Source organism: Thermobia domestica, chromosome 6, assembly GCF_964235325.1.
Source record: "Thermobia domestica chromosome 6, izTheDome1.hap1.1, whole genome shotgun sequence".
Classification (NCBI taxonomy): domain Eukaryota; kingdom Metazoa; phylum Arthropoda; class Insecta; order Zygentoma; family Lepismatidae; genus Thermobia; species Thermobia domestica.
The window spans coordinates 14,106,813-14,129,386 of NC_137459.1; positions in this window are offsets into that span (position 1 = coordinate 14,106,813).

Sequence of the window (22,574 nt, forward strand, 5' to 3'; positions counted from 1 at the left end):
CGAAATTCCTCGGTTTGTAGGAGGTATTCTTGCAGAAATGTGGTTGAATAGCGTCAAAGAATGATACTGTGTTCCACTTGGTAAATATCTAGCGCGTTATTGATAAAAGCGTCCAGTGTTAGTTCAAGTGCTAGCTGGGCAGTGTCTTAGTGTGAAACAAAATGAAACTTCAGTTTAACGTCCCACGATTGTGCTCTTTAGGCTAAAGGAAACGGAGGTTAATGAAGGTGAATGATTACGAAATTAATTTTTTGTGCTCTCCAATTCACATTGTTCACATACATTGTTCCAATTCACAAGAAAGGTGACAAAACTGACTGTAATAATTATCGAGGCATTTCTCTTCTGTCAACATCTATAAAATACTTTAAATATTCTATTAGCAAGATTGACCCCATCCGCAGATGAAATTATTGCAGATTATCGGTGCGGATTTAGACGAAATCGATCAACTATCGACCAAATATTTACCATTCGCCAAATACTCGAAAAAAAGTGGGAATACAATACCCCGGTACATCAACTATTTATTGATTTTAGAAAGGCGTACGACTCGGTTAGGAGAGAAACATTATACAACGTTCTTACAGAACTTGGAATACCGAGAAAGCTAATTAGATTAATTAAGATATGTTTAAATGAATCCCAAAGTAAAGTCCAGGTAGGAAAATTTGTGTCCACGAGCTTTCAAGTCGAAAATGGCCTGAAACAAGGAGATGCGTTGTCGCCATTATTATTTAACTTTGTTCTGGAATACGCTATGAGGAAAATCAAAGATAGCAACCAGGGCCTAGAGTTGAACGGTATTCACCAGGTTATGGCATATGCTGATGATGTAAATTTAATAGGGGATGACCGGAGAACAACAGAAAGAAATGCAGAGATCTTATTAAACGCTTGCAGGGACATGGGTTTAGAAGTAAATGCAGAGAACACTAAGTACATGGAAGTGCGTCGAGACCGGAATACAGCAAATTACGGATGCGTTAAAATATTAAATAATTTTGATAAAGTGGATAGTTTCAAATATCTAGGATCAATATTAACAGAGGAAAATCATATTCACGAAGAAATTAAATGTCGACTAAAAGCAGGGAATTCGTGTTACTATTCGATTCAAAATCTCTTGTCGTCGCGAATTCTGTCGAGAAATTTGAAGCTTAAAATATACAAAACGATAATTATGCCTGTTCTTCTGTATGGCTGCGAAGCATGGTCACTTACTCTGAGGGAAGAACATAGACTGAAAGTATTTGAGAACAAGATCCTGAGACGAATATTCGGACCCAAGAGGAGCGGGAATGGGGAATGGCGGAAACTTCATAACGAGGAATTGCATAATTTATATGGTCTACCCAACATTGTTAGGGTCGTCAAGTCTAAGAGGCTTAGGTGGGCGGGTCATGTAGCTAGAATGGAGGAACGTAGAAACGCTTTCAAAGTCTTGACTGGAAGACCAATCGGAAAACGACCATTAGGAAGACCTAGGCGCAGATGAGAGGACAATATTAAGATGGATCTCGCAGAGATTGGAATACAAAGTAGAAACTGGATCCAGTTAGCTAAGGATAGAAGTCAGTGGAGAACTTCTGTGAACGCAGCATTGAACCTCCGGGTTCCATAGGCCATAGAGTTAGTTAGTTAGTTAGTTAGTGCTCTCCCACCCACACTCGAACCCGGGACCACGTGCACCAAAGACGCACGCACTAACCACTAGACCAGTAGGGAGGGTCTTAGTATGAATTGTGGTCTTATCGGACATCAAGATACAGAGTTAGGTTTACTCCTTGATATTCTGTTGTGAAATACCTAGAATATATCTACAGTAGCCAGGTCAGGGACATACCCTGGGAGATTTGCAACCAATTTATGATGACACTAAATGCTAAAGTTTGGAAGCGAGGCGTCTGTAATAATCTGGAAGTGAGCAGGCTGCTGATCGAAGGTTGCTGTTTCACTTCTTGAAGAAATTTGGTGTTAATCTTCGAGAAACAATAGTGTTAATCTTACCCCTTTGACGAGAACTTGGGCGACCTCGTATTATACACAATGATAATTCTAAAGAAGATATACTTGGATTGATAACGTCCTCTCTTGGAACCAGCATACGCGTCATAGGCAGGACGCTACACATTTGCCGTGAAAGTAGGTGGCATATATTCAAAGAGTAAGACAGGGCCGCGGTGGCTCAGTGGTAGAGCGTTCAGTTTTGATACATGGGGTCCCTGGTCCGATCCCAACTCGAGCCAAATGAGGTTTGTGGTGGACAAACACCATGTACGTGGGTTTTCTCGGGGTTCTCGCGTTTCCTGTCACTTTCTCCATTCCACCATTTCATTCATTTCTCATAATTACCGTCTTTAGCATAGCCGGCATAACCGTTGAACATAAAACTTAAAGATTTCATTTCGTTTTTTCAAAAAGTAAGAAATGTAACCATACGTATTTGGTGGAAGTTGCACACCTTATTATCCGAGAACTTTTTTTCCTTCGCCAGGAGTTTTGCCAATATACTCTGTAATTGCCATTCCTCTTGCTATAAAGATCTTTCAAAACAGTGATTTTGCGTGTCGATGATGTAATATTCACGAAGACAGATATATTCAATGGTCACAAAAAAAAAATGAAGTGTGTGAAGTTAAAAATCCAATATACTCCTGTGAAATACCGTTAGCATAGGGTTTGCAGTAAATGTGGGCACGACATTGTACTGTCACCGATATACGGACCCCTGAGTGCCATAACTCCAATAGTTGAGTTCATATAGTTTTTTCTTTCAAACGCCTGGATAGCTATGCAACCCAATATACACAAATGAGTTATCTGAAAAGAATACAATATACAACTCTGAGGAAGGCTCTTGTTATAGGGATTATACATGAATCATTTCTCCATTCTCACTGCCACATGGGTCTCTATTGCTTTGAACATGTAGCGTATGTGACACGAGTTTCCTCTGCCCAAATTTTCCAAGAATGCATTCACCTTGCTGTGGACAAGGTATGTTACATGCCTCACATGTAGCAGCGGGTATATCGGAACATGCTTTGCAGATGTTTATACTCGGATGTTCATAGAGGCCAATTTATGCACCTGCTGCAGTACCTTATTTTAGAGGTAAGAACTTTCTCTGTATTATTCGTATATAGTTGTGGTAGTAGTACATATATTAGGATAGGTCGAGAAAATCGAAAGCGTGAGGATCGAATTCTAATAGCACGCAATTTTGTAGCTTGTATTACATAATAAATTAGTAAGATTTGAAAAAAAATGTTAATATATTTTAACGCTGCAATAAGGCCTAAGTTTCTAAAAAATAAAGAAATGGGCATAATATTTATATTTTTTTAAAAAAACCATAATGCACAATTTATTCAATAAAATACTGCAAATAATGTAATAACAAAAATATCAGTACTAAACCTTCTCTTACAAATCAGCAGAAATGTTGTCAGATCAAGCACGAAATGTGTATAAATTTTACATCAATTCAAATATGAATTAAAATTATATAGAATCACAATGTAAGCCACTATAATGCATAAATAGTAAAAAAAAATGAAACACTCTAAAAGATTAGCAAACCTTACAATAAAATAAACGAAAGAAGATCAGAAATGTAAAACCAAAGTGATGTCTCCGTTCGTTACTTCACACAAACTACATATCCTTCAACATACCGACAGGTGATATTATTTGACAACATCAGATATTTGAAAAAAAATATTTTTAGATTATCAACTATTAAATATTCCTTTCGTTTACCTAATTCTAAAAGTTCCAAGTATATATGGTCATCATTGAATTATCAAATTGTTTGCTAATCTTGACAAAGAGTTTAATTGGTGTCATCACTTTTGTACGCTTCCGAAAGCAACAAATTTCATTACCTCGAATCGTTCAATGCACGACTGTGCTGTATATACATATAAAACAAATTATTTACAAGGTAAGAAATATGACGTTGATAATTTTAAAAGGTATTTTTAAAATATATTGAAACTTCAACATTCATTCCCCAATAGAGTTCCAAAGTATGTGTATAGTGCACAAATTACCTATAAAACGTTTTAATTTAATCAGTTGAATAATTTTTACTGCCGCAATGTGTTTAAAGTTTGGTTAATAATCGTATTACGCATGTAGAGAACGCCAGCTCTGTAGCTCAATAATTTCAAGGGAATGATCAGGAGAAAGAGCTGATACACCTAGTTCTAGGACTTACTAAAGCATCTAACGGACCATAAATTTATATATATATATATATATATATGTATATATATATAAAGACTGTTCCATAATTCGTGTAATTTTCTACAGAACTGGAAGAAGATGAAGTTTTCACACTATTAATGTAAAATTTGGCACTCTTATTGAGAAATATCTGAATTTTTGGAATTTCTAAATGAAATAAGAGAAAGTTTCTGTTTAGCCCCTCTTTTAGGGGTGTAGACACGAAAGTTCATTTTCCTTATGGGAGATGCAATGTTAAATTTTGGAAGCAGTTTTCTCCAATAATTATTCGTAAAAATCTTGGGGAAAATGAGTTGTATTTGATACAAAATACAATAGCACTCATTCACAAAGCTAGTAAAGCCGTCCCATGGGGGAAGGGGCGTAAAAAGATGGTGGGTGATATGTTACCAAAATCCAAAAAAAGTTTTTCGGAATGCCAGTAAGCGTCAGAATTATCAGAAATGTCACAGGATTAATGCTCCAATGCTCCTTACATGTAAGAGTGACTGATAAAGGGGCTACAGCCCTCTTTCAAAAATTAAAGAAAAAATCACCATAAATATCCTTATTAGGGACATACGAGATGAAGGTATTTGTTTGTGAATTAATGTGAAGTTTGGCGTCATTGTAGCAAAAAAAAAGTGTGCGTTTATGAAATCTGGAATGTTATTTTGATAACGCACCGCCTTAGGGGGGCACAGGGGGTGAAGCATAATTTGGAGGATCTTTATTTAAAAAATCAAATTTTATTTTAGAAAATCCAGTGTGTATCAGATTGATCACAAATAATACTAAATTAATATTCTGATATTCCTTGCATGAGCCAGTGACTGATATTGAGCTACAGCCTCCTTCCAAAAATCATATTAAAAATTCACCATAAATATCCTTAGCAGGGGCATACGGAAGAAGCTATATTTTGTCAATTAATGTGAAATTTAGCGTTATGATATTAAAAATCTGGAATATTATTTTGGTAACAGGAAGCATAGGACACACAGGGTAATTTGGTACCTTTGGGGGTCATAGGGGGCTGATAGAAATTCCAAATTTTATTTTGGGAGTGCTCATGAGAGTCAAATTAGTTGCAAGATGCACAGAATTAATGCTCCATACTACTTTTATGTACCAGTATCTAATATGGGACTACAACTCTCTTTGAAAAGCATCATAAATTCAACATGATTGTTCTTACGCAATGACCTACTGGCAGCCGCATTTTTTTATAATTAATGTGAAATTTGGCATTATTTTAGAAAAAAAATGTTTGTTTGAAAGAATTTTTAAGTGACAATAAGATAATATATATGTGTGGATTTCTTTTAGGGGCGTGGACTGAGAATTCTTTTGTCTAATGGGAGTGTCAATGTGAAATGTTGAAAGCAGTTTTCTCTAATTCTTTGTAAGAATTTTGGGGTAAATTTGCATTTTTAGTTAGAAAATACAATAACACTCTTTCGCTTGTACTTATGATCGTGCATGCGTCTGGAATTTTATTACGGCCATTCCTTCTTATTGAGCAACAGTAGCGACAAGAAAAATTCAAACTTTTTGTTATTTGTGTTATTGGCGTGAGCGTAAAAATAATCACAAATATCACAGAATTTACGCTCAGAAGCTACTTCCATGTGCCAGTTGTCATTGTGGGGCCAGAACTTCCTCTTCCCGGTCCCAAAATCACTTTGAAAAGCACAATAAATATCCACATCACCACCTTATACGACTACGACTATAAATCTTTTAAAAGAGAAGTTTGGGGAATGACTTATTTCTATAGGCTGAAGTGTCGAATGGCCACCAAGTAGTACAGATCTTGCTCCATGCGATTTTTTTCTTGTGGAGATTCCTAAAACAAATTCTATCAAAAACCATGTAATAATGTAGATGATATAATACAAAGAATTGTCGAGAGCGTGTAGATGATCACTCCAGATATGTTGGAGAAGGTGTTCGCAGTGGCTTTAGTACATCGCATTAATTCATGCCTTGCTCATTCACTAGGGCATGCTGAATAAAAGTAAGTTCATTTTATCTGTCTTACACTTAGATTAATGAAATATTTAAACAATTTAGTTAATGACAACTAAGCCAGAAAAAAACTGTTGTTTTTAAAAAGGAAAAATATATTTTCTTGGGTTTATGGTATAGCCTTGCTCAACTTAATCCTTATTGCTCGCGAGATATTTGTTTTTACTACAACCATGTGTCTATAGTAGGACGATTTCATGACGTACTTACATTTGCAGTATGCGAGTAAGCTACTGCGTGAAAAGTGGGATCATACAGTTATTGTGTAACAATGAACTGACAAATTTGTAAAAAAGATTTTCCCGAACCGGTGAATCTATTAAAAGCAATAAATCTCAGCTTACTATGTCAATTGCATGACAAATGTGTCATGAACTATATGTTAAGATATCGTTCATTAATCTCTATTAATATTTTTCGTTTATGTAAAGTTTTAGATATTCACTGCTAGTGAATGAAATTACCCATTTTTAACTTCTATTTTCTCAAAACCATATTTTTGTACATTCGCCAGTTCGTGACATCTTGGAACAACTAAATACACCAGTTCGTAGAAACAACGACGATATGACATCGAAAGAGAACCATTTTGTTTTGATGGAAAGAAAATGATACACTTTCTTATTGCAATAGTAGCTCACACAGTTAATAAATTATTACTTTAAGTGTGTAGAGTTTTGCAACGCAATATTTTATTTGCATCAAATTTCTATGATTTTCTGTCGCAACCTGTAATGTGAAACTGTTTATTAAAAAAAAAAAACTTTGATATACAGATAGATAGATATACAGATAGGTAGATAGATATACAATGTTTAATGTATGTATTTTCATGTTTCACATAGATATACATCCCTATAGTTCTTAGATCAAAAGATCCAATATATTCCAACCAAAAATTTCTTGTAGGTCTTATATCTTTAGAACTACAATTGTGTAGCCAAACTCAAACTATCACTTAATTCAGCATGATGTGCTTATTCCGTACAAAATACGAAAACTCGATTTAGGGGCCGTTCAAAAATGTTGTGGCCCCTGCTCAAAAGATCCATTATATTTTTCAACAAAAAATTTCTTGTAGGCCTCATATCTGGAGAACTACATGAAAGTACGTATTAACAAAGCCTGCAGCTACTTTCTTAACAAGATGTTCAATTGTCACTTATCTGTTCAAGGTTGGCAGTTAGAAACACAAGGTACCACATAATCACAAAATATGGAAAAAATAGCTTCAACGCGAGATTTAGAACACTTGCAAATATTAAAATATTTTTGGGGGCAAGGTGCCTCAGTTGTAGAACACTTACCTCTGGTACGTGGGTCTCTGGTTCAATTCCCGACCAAGTATGTTTCAGGTGGACAACATTGTGTCCGTGGGTTTCTCGAGATACTTCCGTTTCCTCCCATTTTCTTATTCCACTAATTCTTCCATCATCATTCACTTGCCTTAATCATCGTCTCTCTAAGTCTAAAGAGAATAATCGTGCGCATTAAACTGAAATATTTCATTAAGATGTTTATTTATTTATTCATTGTATTTTGAAACTATTTATCACCCACTGCTGTTACTATTCTAGCGCCTATTAACCTTATCTCATCCGAGGGATACTCTCAAAGCTCCGGGGGTGAGAATTACCCCACCAAAAAACATGCCTGAAATAAAGACAGGTCTTCACTGTCATTACACAACTAAGCTAAAGCAACATTATCGTAAGTGGTCCGCTGTAATCTTGCAGGAAAGTTTTCCAAGTCAACTAACGACCAGCAATTTCAACTGAAATAATTTTCGATTTGAATTGAGTTTAGCGTCGCTTTCAACATCGAGGCTGTGTGAGACATGAACCTACAGTTTAACGTGGAATCCGAGCAACATGAGCTCCTGAAACAAATTTTGATAAAAATCCAAAATACAAGTTTGATATTAAAAGAAATCATTGTTAATATATACTTCTAAAATACGTACTTCTTATTCATCAGTACAGGAAGAGCAAACTGTGGATCCAACTGCTCTGATTAGTTAGTAGCTCCTCGACAACTTCTCGACCAATGTGCAAATATTACTGAAAAGACATAAATTCAAATGAATAATTTATTTCAAATTAAGTTAACTTTACAAATTTGTTAGAAAACTTATATTTAAAACTCACAGAGTAATAAATTTACATAAAAAAAATATTGTTATAACACGTAATTATTCGATAGGGATGTGTGTCTTTATTTGATTAAGAATGAAAGATGGACATAGAAGAACAAAAATATTTTGGAAGTTTAGCTTTCTACTTTTTAACTTATTATTATTATTATTATTATTATTATTATTATTATTATTATTAACCAAACAAATTTATTTCTGAAAATGATGAGTTGAATTGAGCTCTCTTTCAGGAGCAAGACTATACAAGACTTGCGTGGGATCCAAACTACACACGCTCCAGCCGGGAGTTGAACCTGGGTCTCCCACGCCATTTGTGAAAATGTAATCTTAACATAGTTCAGGTTAGTTCTTGAAGACGAAAACTTCAAATATGTCACGTTGATTGATTAAAAAAGAGTTTCCTTCTTAATTAATTAATGATTAGTTTAATTAATGATCAGAGAGATTAATTATTAAGGATTATTTTCCTTCTCAAAGCTGAAGTCATTTGTAGACTCTAATGAAAATAATAGTATATACTCCTACATCTAACCTACTTTAGACTCAAAATAAATGAGGGGTAGTTAAATTTTAAAAAAAATCTCTAAATATCTTTTTCTCAATCTAAAAACTCACGCTGGTTCTGTATTTCTTATTTTAGGGATTTTGGGACAAAATCATATACTTTCTCATTTTCTAGACTTCCAAATTATGCAACGCATAGGTATAGGTAGTCTTATAGATCGACTTTGTCCGTAAGTCTGTTAACAAATATAAGAGAAAACACGGTAAGAGATACCAAGATCAGGTTTTTGCAATTGACTCAGCCTCCCAAGGATAGATTAGGTTCCACTCCCTCAGTTAACTCTCTACTCAAACCGGACGTGGTTTCCGGTTTCAGTGTTTATCACAATAAAAAGAAAACGGTGGCAGATAGCGACAAGTCATTTTTTCTTTCTTTTTGCCAACCGAAACCGGAAGTTGCTCGAATTTAGTATTACTTCAGGTTTCAATACTGATTTTCACAGAGCAAAAACGGTTATAACTGTCAAGCTGTAATTTTCTACAATCGATTCAGAGTCCCAATCCCCAGTTACCCTCTATTCAAACCGGAAGTGGTTCAAATTAGCAGTTTCCAATTTCAACGCTTACCTCCAATGGAAACAGTAAGAGAGAGCGAGAAGCGTTTTTTTTTGTTTTTTTTTTTTTTAATGATTCACTGTTTCAAGGCATGACTATCCTGAATAAAGTACAAACCGAAAGTGGTTGCAATTTAGTATTATTTCCAGTTTCAATGTTGATTTTCATAGAGCAAAGACGGTAAGAGATATCGAGATGCAGTTTTTTGCAGATGCTTCAGCGTTCCAACAATAGGTTCTGTATCCTCTCCTAACCATTTATCCAATCCGGAAGTGGTATAAACTAACGATTTCCGGATTCAACCTTTATCACTATAAAACAGAAACAGTAAAGCTTACCGAGTAAATGGCTTTTCGATGTGGACTCAGCGACTGAGAAAAAAAGATTTATCATTAGGATTAAGATTTAGACTTCTGGGCTCTCGGGATCTTATGGCCATTTAGCCCTTCACGTTTGTGGGATGACGTCCTCGGCGAGCACACTATCCTAGGAAACGGAAGAAAGAAAGGATTGTCGAAGGAAGGAAGCGGCCTGGGACCTATAAGTTAGGTGCCACCCCGGTATTTGAATGGTGTGAATGATGAAAACCCAGGAAAGCTCCATTCAAGGTGGTTGGCCTGAAAAACCTGTTACACTTTTTTGACCGAGTGCCCCCACCGGGAATCGAACCCGGGACCGCTCGCATCGAAGGCAAGAGCGTTAGCGACTACGCTACGCTGGGCCACAAGATTTATCGTTGATCCACTTTACAATTTATTGCAACGAGTAGCTGTAGATATACTACATCAAATTTGAGTATTGACTTTCCATAGTTCGGAGGTCTAACGTAGGTTCACACTGCCAAACAAAACGCACTTGTTGGGGCCACGGTGCCTCACTGACAGTGTTCACCTCTGGTGCAAGGGGTCCCTGGTTCGATCCTAGCTCGCAACAAGTGAACTTTGTGCTGGACACACACCGTGTGCGTGAGTTCTCTCGTGGTTCTCCCGTTTCCTCCCACTTCCTACATTCCACCATTTCATTCATTTCTCATCATCATTATCCTTTAGCCTAGTCGGCATAACCGTGGGACGTAAAGCTCAAAGATTTCATTTTCAAAACGCACTTATTTAAAAGAAATATACAAAACTTAGCAAATGACAAAATTTGTTTTACCAGACAGATACCGCCTTGCTATTTTCAAGGATTCATTATCATATGCTTACAGCAAGAAAGGGACAATAATTGCACATGACAGTATCCAAACTACAATACACAAAATTAGTTTGACTAATTTCTGTATTCTGTTCTAAGATGATAAAATTAAGTATTCTTTCAATGAAGCTATATGTGTTTTTCAATCAAAAATTAATTTACCTCTAATTATTCGATTTTGTTCTTCATCGTGCATCGATATCATTGGAACTAAATTGACTCTAGTTTGAGATTAATTTCAAAGGATATATTTTCTCTACAGCATGAACTAATACACTCATTTCTATAGTAATTACTATCGTCATTTCCTGCTACATCTTGCCACGCTGCGTGGCTGCATCATTATCAAACGAATTTTCTTTTCTAATTTACATCAAGTCAATACCTCCATCCTGCTGGTCTAGTAGCTAGCGCATGGATTTTTTGCACCGGGCTCCAGGTCCGATTCCCAGTGGGAGAGCATTGAGCCCATTACGGTGGTTTGAATTCCACCCTAAACTGTAGGTCCACATTTCTTACATCCTCCGCGTTGAAAAGGGAATCTAAACTCCAACGGACCAACTCAATTTCCACAATGCAATTACTACAAAAATATGTTACCACTTGAACGAATCTCACTAAAATATAGAATCAAGATTTCAAAACTATTTTTTTTTTCTCATAAAACAACTACTGTATAGTGTCTTTTTTTTTTTTTTTTTTTTTTGTTCTTTAGTTGTTCACAATGGTCTTCCGATTGATTGCACAATCTTTTATGACGTAGCATGTACAACTAGCACATGACGCATTACGCATTACGATTAAATTATCTTTAAATAAGCTACAAATAGTTTAGCTTCAGACTGTGATAGGCTATCCTGTTATAAATAACAGATTTATCTATACTATCTTAATGCAGTTTTACTAATTTTACTAAAAGCATAATATATTATTAGGATTAAATGTGTTTACAATGGCGTCCATGAAACAAAGGGTGCAAAACTCGTTTCCAACCTAAAGAACATTTATTTATTTATTTATTTATTTATTTATTTATTTATTTATTCGCTTATCAACCAAAAATGAGCGCAAACTTTCTGGAACTCAGGTAAATAGAAATGTGCTAAAAGAAAACATAAAGTTGCCTACTTCTTTTCATGTAACTGAACGTTTTTTCCAAGCTTCTTTGCAATAAAAATGGCGTATTGATATTATTTGCCAACAGTATTTGCATCTCCTGGGTAGAACTCAACTCACAACCAAAACTAGTCATCATTACATCACATTATCGTCCACATAGTTTGCGGATTCGGGTAAATTGAAACACAATTTCGAACAGAATTTTTCGAACTATCTTGCTGCTGAACAGGGATCGTTACACTATTGCACAGAACGATCGGAATGTCACGTAAGATGCAAACATGACTGTCGCATTATATGGACAAAGTCATTACGTCTACTTATTAAATGAAAAAAAAAAATCTTTAGATGTGCCACAGACTTTAGTATTACAACTAACACTATTTCCGTAAATATTCCTAAGAATTCTAAGGTAATAGCACATGAGAAACGAAATTACAGAATAAGATACAAACTTAACTAGTTTTCGTTCTGGCAGCGAAACCTAACTAGTTGACTCTTACAACAGGACGCCATTTTGTCATTTCTGAACAACGCGTTTTCTAGACGTGTCACTCCAACATTTGTTATACAACTTTTTATAAGTATATTAATGACATGTATACACCCAGCGCTGACAGCAAATAAAATGTCAACTAAAATCTATTAACAGGATTTACTCTTAAAATATTTCAAAATACCTGAGCGTTCCGTGGTTGACTTTCTTCTCCACGCGTTCAACACATTGCACAAGAGAGTGAGCATCGAGATGAACGCTGCAGAAAGAGAGAGAGAGAAACGATGGTTCGTAGAACAGCCACTCCAAGCGTCGTCTGCATCCGGTTTATTTGCTCTTTGCAATTACTTCTTTTCTGAGGGAGAGTACGTATATTTGTGTTTAGATAAAACTGACAACACAATTGATAGTAAAGACAACTATCCATAGTAAAGACAACTATCCATAGTAAAGACAACTACAAAAAGTAAGCTGCTAAAATGAGCAAAGGTATATGAAAAGCTACCGGTATTCTTTCATTAAGAAAAATTTCAGCTGGTAAGAAAACTATCACTAGATTGCAGAATCAAGGTCAGCATTAGCAAGGGCGCCGATTTCTCTGTAAATTTTCAGAAAGTATATATATGAGGATTTTAAAACAAATTGCATTCAAATTATGCCAAATATTGTATATTCATAAATACAATGTGGGGGCCCACATGAGCTTTGGGGGGCCCACCCCCCCAGGATCGGCGCCCTTGAGCATTAGGTAGGCCCTATTCCCTGCACAAGCCTTAAGAGGGTGCCACTATCCTTAGAATTCACCACCGATTACTTCATTGCGACTTACTTGCTAAATGATTTTCTCACATCAAAAACCCTATGATGGCATTTCAATGAAATCTTCCCTCTTTCTAAATGGTCAGTAGTCAGTAGCCTCATTTTTTATGCTGCAAATACGGGTTCGATTCCTGATGAGATATAAACGTGGGTCGATCACGTAGCCTTGGAACTTAGCATATAAGGAATATTTAAGACCAATAATGTATATATAATTCAATTGCACTAGAGTCTTGTTTACCTGAATTTGATGGGAGCAATGGTGACTCGATTAAACGAAAATTATTTGAACTGACAAAGGAAGATGACGAAGTGGCTCCGCTGAGATCCGAAAGAGGCAATTGTGTTTGCATTTAATATGTTATAGCTAAACGAATCCCAAAGTTATACGTGCCGGCGGTCGGGATATCGTGAGTTAGAACATATTTTGCAATGTAAAAGCTATTAGCAATCAGAATAGTTTGAACCGGGTCATTTTGTTCGGAAACGGTCATATATGGAAAACTCGGCGAACACATATCTCATCATTTTCAAAGGCATGCATTTTAGGGTAAAAAAAAAAAGATTACCCTAAATCCCCCGCAGGGTCCCAGACGGGGTCCAACTCAAAAGTTTTGGCGGTGGGTCAAAATGTAAACAAAAGCTTAATTGAAAAGTCCATGGCCACCTCTATACATCGGAAATGGCGATACAAATGTGAAAACAGGAATCACGTATCGCATTATTTTCAAAGTACAACGATTTCAAGTAAAAACTTCTAGTCCCAGGGACACCGCAGGGTTCAGGTGGGGTACAACTTAAAGGTTTCGAATCTCAAAGGGGGTTAAGTAGCACATCGTTTGAAAGTTGTTGTTAAATGAAACAAGATGAAACGAGTATCGACTCTCTTAACACAAACTCAATAAAAAAGTCTATTGCCACCTTGAATCCAAGATGGTCGCTTATAATCAATATCAAAATATAGCCACTTCACACTGTTGAAGCTAGGAAAACCAAATTTGGATGAACGTTCATCACCGTAGGTGACGGAACGATACGAAATGTTCGAAAACACATCTTGAGTTCACAATGACGGCCTAATTTATGTATGGTACAAACAGGATAGAAAACGAAAGTGAGAATAACAAAGAAATAGGGAATAATCGAAATGGTAAATAAATAAAAATAATAGTAGCAGGACTAGGCACGCCACTCTTCCAGCTATATACACGCTTAGAGAGTGAGATCATAAGATTTTAGTAAGATAAAGTACTCACTTCCAATTTCAATTCAATCTTTGTCGCTTGGAGGACGATACGATCAGTCACTGGTAGAGCGCTCACCTCTAGTGTGAGGCGTCCCTGGTTTGATCCCGCCAACGCAATTTTCTGGTGGACAACGCTGTAGCCGTAGTTTTCTCGGGGCATTTCCATTTCCAAGAACATTCACATTCCGACAATTCTATCATAATCATTCACTTCCGTTACAGTCATCATGTTTTCTTTTCCCTTATCGTTACTGGAAAGTAAAAATTATCCCGAAAGCAACGAAAAGTGTTGTTGAATTAAAGCATTACTGAGAAATCGAACTATTCGATCATGCATATGGCAGTAATGGAATGGGACATGGGCCACTTGAGTCTCAACTTTTGTTTCAGTCATCCGGGTCTGGGTCTCGCTTCTCAGATTCGGTCTCATTCGGTGACTGAACGAACCCGGAAACCCAGTCATACCTGGAAACTCAGATACGGCTCGTGACTGAGAAGCAACCGAAATAGCTCTGCAGAATTACTGCAAAATTTTATCACTGCTAGAGCTCGAACATTCATTTGTTCGATTCTTGATGTGACATTTCTTAATCAAGATAGCATGTTTAGAATATTTCAAATATAATTTTATGTTTATTCGTCTTCAAACACGCGGCTTTTGATTATGGCTTATACGGAAAAAAATTAACAAAAACTGATTAACCTCAGCGGTATTTTTTATATTCAGAACAAGAAGCTTTACAGGTCGGTAAAACATTAACGATCTCTCATAAGAGAAACATGTGACTTATCTTTTCTTTGCGATTTTGAATGTTGGTACACTTACAAACGTTGTAGTTATCTTTCAGTGCAATACTTGACACACAGAAGCAAACAAGCGAAAAATAAAAATATATTTAGTGAAAAGGTGGTGAGAGAGGAGAGAATCAGATTTGTTAGAACTGCATTAGTAGCCTCACACACACCTCTCATGTATATGACGAGGTTCCGTCTTTGGGTTCTATCGAATCATCGGGTCACCCCGGATCACGGGTCGTGGTTTCTCAGTCATGGATCTTTCTGGGTCTGATTGCAGTGTGTCTTCCGAGTCATGTTTCATGAAGTTCGTGACCCATTCCATCAGTATATCTATATGGCAACATCAAACATGTTATAAGAGAAAGGAAAAACAGAAATATCGAAAAATATTGAAATAACAAAAAATCGAAAACATTGAATATTGAAAATATCAAATACCGAAAACATCGATTCGTAAATGTTTCGGTATTGAGGTTTAGATATTCGAAAATATCTTATGGATGGATCGATATATCGAAATATCGCACACCTAGTTAGATACAGATAAGCATGAAGCTACGTGTCTCATATAGACTCACTCTCGCATTCTCCAAACAAACGATGCTCAAATACACTGTCTAGTATCAAACTCGTAATTTGGCTTGGTCTTGAAAGTAAAATTTTTACCACAGAATTATTGTAGTTTCTGAACCCGCGATAATCGAATTTGTGTGCTGTCAATAATTATCTTTGTTAATAAATATGGAAAACAAGTGACGTTCTCTACCTGATCTTTGTTTTTTCATCATATACAACTCAAGCTCGCATTATGATAAACCAAATACCGTATTGGCCTTAATATAACCCGAACATTTTATCACCATTTCAATTGTGAAAAATTAGGATGCGTTGTATATTCCCGACCTTACTAGAATTATGGCACTTCTTCACTTCGTATGCTGTTACAAATATGTTGATTCCTCATTTTGAAATAACGATAATACAACAACAGCATTGTAGAAACTGGCCAGATTATATATACACCGTAATGTTATCTAACAATAACATTGTCGAAACTAACTTTCGGTAGTTAACAGAAGTAGTTTAGCAATGGTTGATGACTGAAAAAAATCAATAGGCAGTTCAAATTTTACAACACATTAAAATATGTTAAACCACTCAAAACAATTAGAAATACGTCAGATGCACGTGTGTGAAATTGTCCCCCTTCTAAATTTCGATTCAAAGCCAAAATCAACCGTTTGTATTCTATTTGTGATTGATTGTTTTGAAGAAATAATAGTTTATTAAAAAAAAAAACGAAATATTTGAGAAATAAAGTTCACACTTCACTACCCAGAATTTTCAAAATTTGATTCAAAACTAGGGACGCGCAGAAGACGAGACGAGTAGAAATTTAAGTCTGTTTTTACTCGTATCGAGAAAATGCTGTCCCGACTCGACAGATTCAAAATCTAAAGCTATCGTTTGTTTGAAAAATATAAAAATAAATTTAGACATAATACATATGCATATTGGGGATTTCACTAGTTTTAAATTTTTATTTATTTATTTATTTTTAACATATATGATGAAGCATTTAGCGAAACGACTTACCGTTGTCTGATAATGATATTATTGTATTATTGTAAGCATTTAATTTTCCGTGCTTGCCTGTGGACTTGTTTGTTCTAATTATCTGATATACATATATATAAAAATAGGCTTGGGCTTTGAATCGAAATTTGAAAATAAGTGGATATCGTTTTACAGTGTGGAACTAAGACTTCCAAACTATGTGAATTCAATACTCAAACATGAAGTACTTGTTGCAATAGAGTAATAAGATCAAAGATAAAACCTGTTACTCGGACGCTGAATTCATATCAGAAAGCCATTAGTCGCTGTCACTTATTGTTTTCGTTCTATGGCGATAAAGGTTGAAGCTAAAAATAATTTATTTCAACCACTTTCGGATTGAATAGAGGCCTAAGGAAGGAGATCAAACATTTTTTTGGGACACTGAATCAATTGCCAAAAAACACCTCTTGATAGCATTTACAGTTTTCGCTCTACGGAAGTCAGTACTGAAACCGGAAGTAATAGTATATTCGGTTTCAGTAGAGTTTGTGGATAGTCAAACATGTCGTCTTGAGACGCTCAATCGTTTACAAAAAAAAAAAAAAAAAAAAGGTTATCTGTTACCGTTTTTGACATTAGTTAATGGTTGTAAACAATGAAACCAAAAGTAATAGTGGATTTGAATTCTTAGGACGCTGAATCGATTGCAGCAAATCTCATGTTGATAACATGCACTATTTTTGCTCTGCGGAAATCAATTCTGAAACCAAAAGAAACAGTAAATTTTAACCACTTTGGGTTTCGGTAGATTGTTGTGGTTTGTCATAATACGTTGTCTTGAGACACTTAGTCGTTCATACACACACACCAAAAAAAAAAAAAAAAAACTTTTGCCTATCTCTTACCGTTTTTGTTTATGGCGATAAACGTTGAAATCAAAACCGGAAATAGCTAATTTGAATCACTTCCAGTACCAAAAGAGAGTACGAAGCAAGTGGAACTTACTCTTGAAACGATAAATCATTAAAAAAAAAAAAAACGCTTTTCGATATATGTTGAGTTGAGTTGATTTTGAGTTTAACGTCCCGTTCAGCAGCGAGGCTATATGAGAAGTGGACCTACTGATTAACGTGGGATCCGAACCACATGAGCTCCCGCCGGGAATCGATATATGTTACCGTTTTCGTTCTATGGAGATAAACGTTGAAACGGGAAGTGTCTAATTTGAACCACTTCCGGTTTGAATAAAGTTAACGGAGGAGATGGAAACTATCCTTGGTATGCTAAATCGATTGCAAAAAATCGCATCTCGATACCTCTTGCCGTTTTTGCTCTGATACTTGTCAACAAACGGACAGCGCCCCTTATGCATAGTCTAAAAGTCTAAAAGAGTCTTTTGGAAGTCTAAAAGAGGGATCAGTGTGAAGTTGGCCACCAACTTTATTTTGTAAATATATATTGATTTTTTTCCGAAACAAACCATATATATATATATATTTTTTTTTTTTCAAAACTGTCAATAACAAAGGATTGATTTTGGCTTTGAATCGAAATTTGAAAGGGGAGAGGTTCCATACACATATCAAAATACCGATATATATCGTTTTTGATGCATTTAGTTTTATACAATTGTGCGACAGCTTTATTTTATCATTCTGTGCATACATATATTCTCCCTGGTAGCCAAAACTACGAGTAAAATATAAAACTACTCCATTTTACACGACTAGGTGAATCGTATGATGTACGGCTTACGTGGAATCCAAACCATATGAGCTCCCACCGGGAATGAAATTCGGATCTCCTGCGCCGAAGACGCTTAAGCTAAGCATATAAGCAATAGGTTATAGACTATTTTGTGTTTACATAGCTTAGGCATATAGTATCTAAATTACTACCTTGAAAAAAAATGGATATACTGTAACAGCTCTTTTCTCAATAAATACAACACTGACACTCACCGCTATTGCTTCATTGCATGTATTTACGTTACATGCTTTCTTAACAAAAAATCGAATTTACATCTTTCATCTTTTTCTGCATCTTATAATGTATAGGAAGGGAGTTCATATATAAAAATATATTCTCTATCATGTAAGAGTACAGATTGTATATACAATAATAAACTTAGCAAGAAATTCACTATACTTGTTTTCTTCATCTGAAAAAAAAATAATAAAAAGTACAGGTCTCATTCCCCTTTCTTGTATTTCCTGGATGTGAGACTGTGGTGGGTAATGGAATACACTGTAAGGTTCGATCTTTCATGTTGATCTATGCACTAACCAATTACGCAGCACTCAAGCCCCGTTTGTGGTTCGGAATTAATAGTTGGTTCCGTCCTTTATTTCTAAATTGCATTGTTGCATAAAAACGAAAAGCACAAAACTTCAAACCCAAACCGATTTTTAAAATTAAATCAGGACATGCTGCACTTAATACTGGAATAAGTTATTACTTACGAAATATGAACAAAATCATAATAGACGTTTTCGGAAAACTACGTCAGAAGAAAACTCACCCTAAAGTGTATACTACTCCTTTCTATGAGAAATAACTTACGTAATACTGTGGGGAATCTAATGAAATATTTATTTACGAAGTGATTTGATATAATTTATACATTGGTATTTTGCTATTTTTGCAAATAAGATACCACTTTACAATGGACTAACAATTTAGCCACTTCTTTCATTAATTCCAAGAAGTTGATAATAACAGTATATTAAGTTACATACAGTTAATGATTGATAACAGTACATTAAGTATTAAAGGAGTAACGCATTTCAAAACTCCTATACTGAATAAATAATTCAAATTTTTGTACTTTACCAGCTAATATATTGTACAGATCAATGGCATACGATATTAACTTGAGTGCTTGAACTCCTCTTTTTAACGTTGTGTGTACACCACTGGAGGTTCTTTTGTTCAATTTGAGTTGCCATTTATGACATCTTTGATTAAATCTATGCTCAGCTAATGTGTAATTCTAGTATCACGTGAACAAAGACAAACAATATACTGCTAATACCGAAAACAAAATGCTCTCAGCAATCGGCATTTTCGCTATTGAGCGTTCCTCACAAGAAATGGCAAGATTAGCTTCAAACTTCTCTTTCCGCACAAACTGCAGATTACTAGACAGTGGTCAGTGGTATCGGGTTACTTAGAGGGATGAAAGTACCGAAAAAGAAAATTCCTACGAAGGTCGTAGACAAACGATATCCCACACCCTCTGCCCCATCCTTCGCAAGCAAAAAATAAATAAATAAAATAAAATAAATAAATAAAAATTTAAAAAAAATAAAATAAAAATAAAAATAAAGAAGGGAAGGTAAACTTCTAACTCAAAGGTCTTGTCCTATCTTCCAAATTGGGTTCTACAACGCTGTCATTTATTTTTGTAAGTTTCGTAAAAAATGAAAACGTACAATTGTACTTCTTTCTGATGACACTATTTCATGGCTTTAGATTAACCTTAAAAAACATGACGTGAGTCACTCCTATATAATTCATGGACCCTTTCGAACATGTTGAGAGAGTGCTCATCATAAAAGATTTTAATGGGGGTCCCCCTTGTATTTTCTCGCTCCAGGGTCCTCAATGGTCTTAACCGGCCCTGTATATTTTCTATACGAATAACAACGGTGTTGTAAAATGTAAATTATGATTTACTTTCAAGTTATGGCATCATTTGAGATTTCAATTTAGCTGAATACTTCAGTATTAGCAAAATTATAAAGCAAACTGGGCAATCAGAAACCTTTAAAGGATTGACTTACGAAAAATGTGAAAGGTTGTTTTCGCAACATCATGGGCTGGTAACGCTGGTTTGGGATTAGCTGACTGTATTGCTGGTATTTGACGTGTTATCGTCCTCCGTTCCGTTACTCTTGTATGCGAGGAGTGCGTGATATGTGCCTTTTTGTACATATACCGCTACTTACTATACAAGGCGGAGGGTCTACTAAAGAAAATCACCGTCCAGGGCCCAGCGGGAAATTTCCCGGCTTCCCGCCTGGCGAGTACGACCCTGAAGACATATCTGATTAACATAATTGTGATATTAATTTACAAAAATTGTCCAATGACACCTTATTGAAATTCCTATTCCGTTTGATACTTTTCGTTTTTCAAAAGCTGTAGGCAAATTTGGGATAGTTCACTTCATGACTGAGTATAAATTGGATGTATGCTTTAATAAAATTATAAATTTCATGATATCCACGTTTATGTACTTCAGGGCGCAGCAACCAGGACTTCGGATAGAGCCTGTTTCAACACTTTCAGCACCTAACATTGTACCAGTCCCCTGCTTGCTGTCGCCCCTCTTGACCGACATACTTCCGACAGGGTCGCAATGCAAATTCTATCCTTAAATTATTATTATTATTATTAAATGACCATTCATTTCTAGTGGTTTGAAACATTTTTCATTTTAATTTATGAACATACTTACTTTTATTTTTATAAATAGAAACGTTTCTTCTTGTAGTTTACCACACACTATGATGGTTTCCTGTGAAGCCAGACGTCCAGAATGACACGTTCATTCCTGTCTTATATTCTAAAGTAAGCTATTCTTGGTTGTATGGTTTATATCTAAAATTAAACTGGACAATTTTCCTTTTTAATGAACCTTTAGCCCATATTTCCAGTACTTCCCACAAACACTCTTCTTCAGGGCTAAGATTCAGGAATATCCTCTATACTGTTCTTTAAATGTTTATGTTATAATAAACAGTTGTGGGAAAATCTATACAAACTCTTTATATTGTAACCAGCTGAACCTGCACCCTCTACACAGTACGTCACACACACACGAGCATGAATCTCCTTGTCATTCCTCACAACATCTGTACATGTCCCTTTACAAACATAAGTGAAACACGTCTTGATAAAAATCGGGAAGGGATACCATTAAGGGGAGATTTTTCTTGATTATTTTTTTTCAATATCTCGCACCGTTTGCAAGATTTGATCCTACTTCCGGTTGGACTTTCTAATTTATGTATGATCATTGTTTACTTTCTTCTTGCATGCGGTATGTAATAAGCAAATACGTTATATACACAGTTAATTGTAATGTCAGTGTCATATGTTGTTCATTGGGCAAAACACTCCAAACGAAAAAGATTCATCTTAGCCTGGAGAAATGGTTGTCCGTCGTTTTTCATTATCATTTGGCCATGAAACAAACGCTTGATAGATATACTACTCCCGCATACAATTGTGTGGTGCTGGAATGTATAATTCTAATTCTAGGCTTTACTTTTTAAAAATCTCAACACTTCCAGTCTATCCCTAAAATGTCTAATAAAGAAATAACGGCCATGTTTATATATATATATATATATATATATATATATATATATATATATATATTCAATTAGAACTAGACAATCAAGACAAAATTTGTAATTGACCAGTGAAAAGTGGTAGTGGTTTTCGAGATCTCATTGTCGAAAGGATTGGAGACAAACATAAACTTTTCTTTGGAGACAAACATATAAACCTAACATTTTAATATGTAGATAGTTAGTTTCACTCATTCTTCATTCATCCATTTCGTACATTATTAGTCAGAGACCAGTACATAGGACTTGCCAAATAATATTTAGATATTTCAATATAATTGATATTACATTAATTTTACAAATTATCACCCAAATATTCATTAATATCGTAATACATTTTGTTACATAAAAAACTGAACAGTTCATTTTTGAATTTTGGTATGGTTTTGATATCCTTCAAGTAAGTCGGAAGCTCATTATACAACTTAGTGAACATGGAAAGGA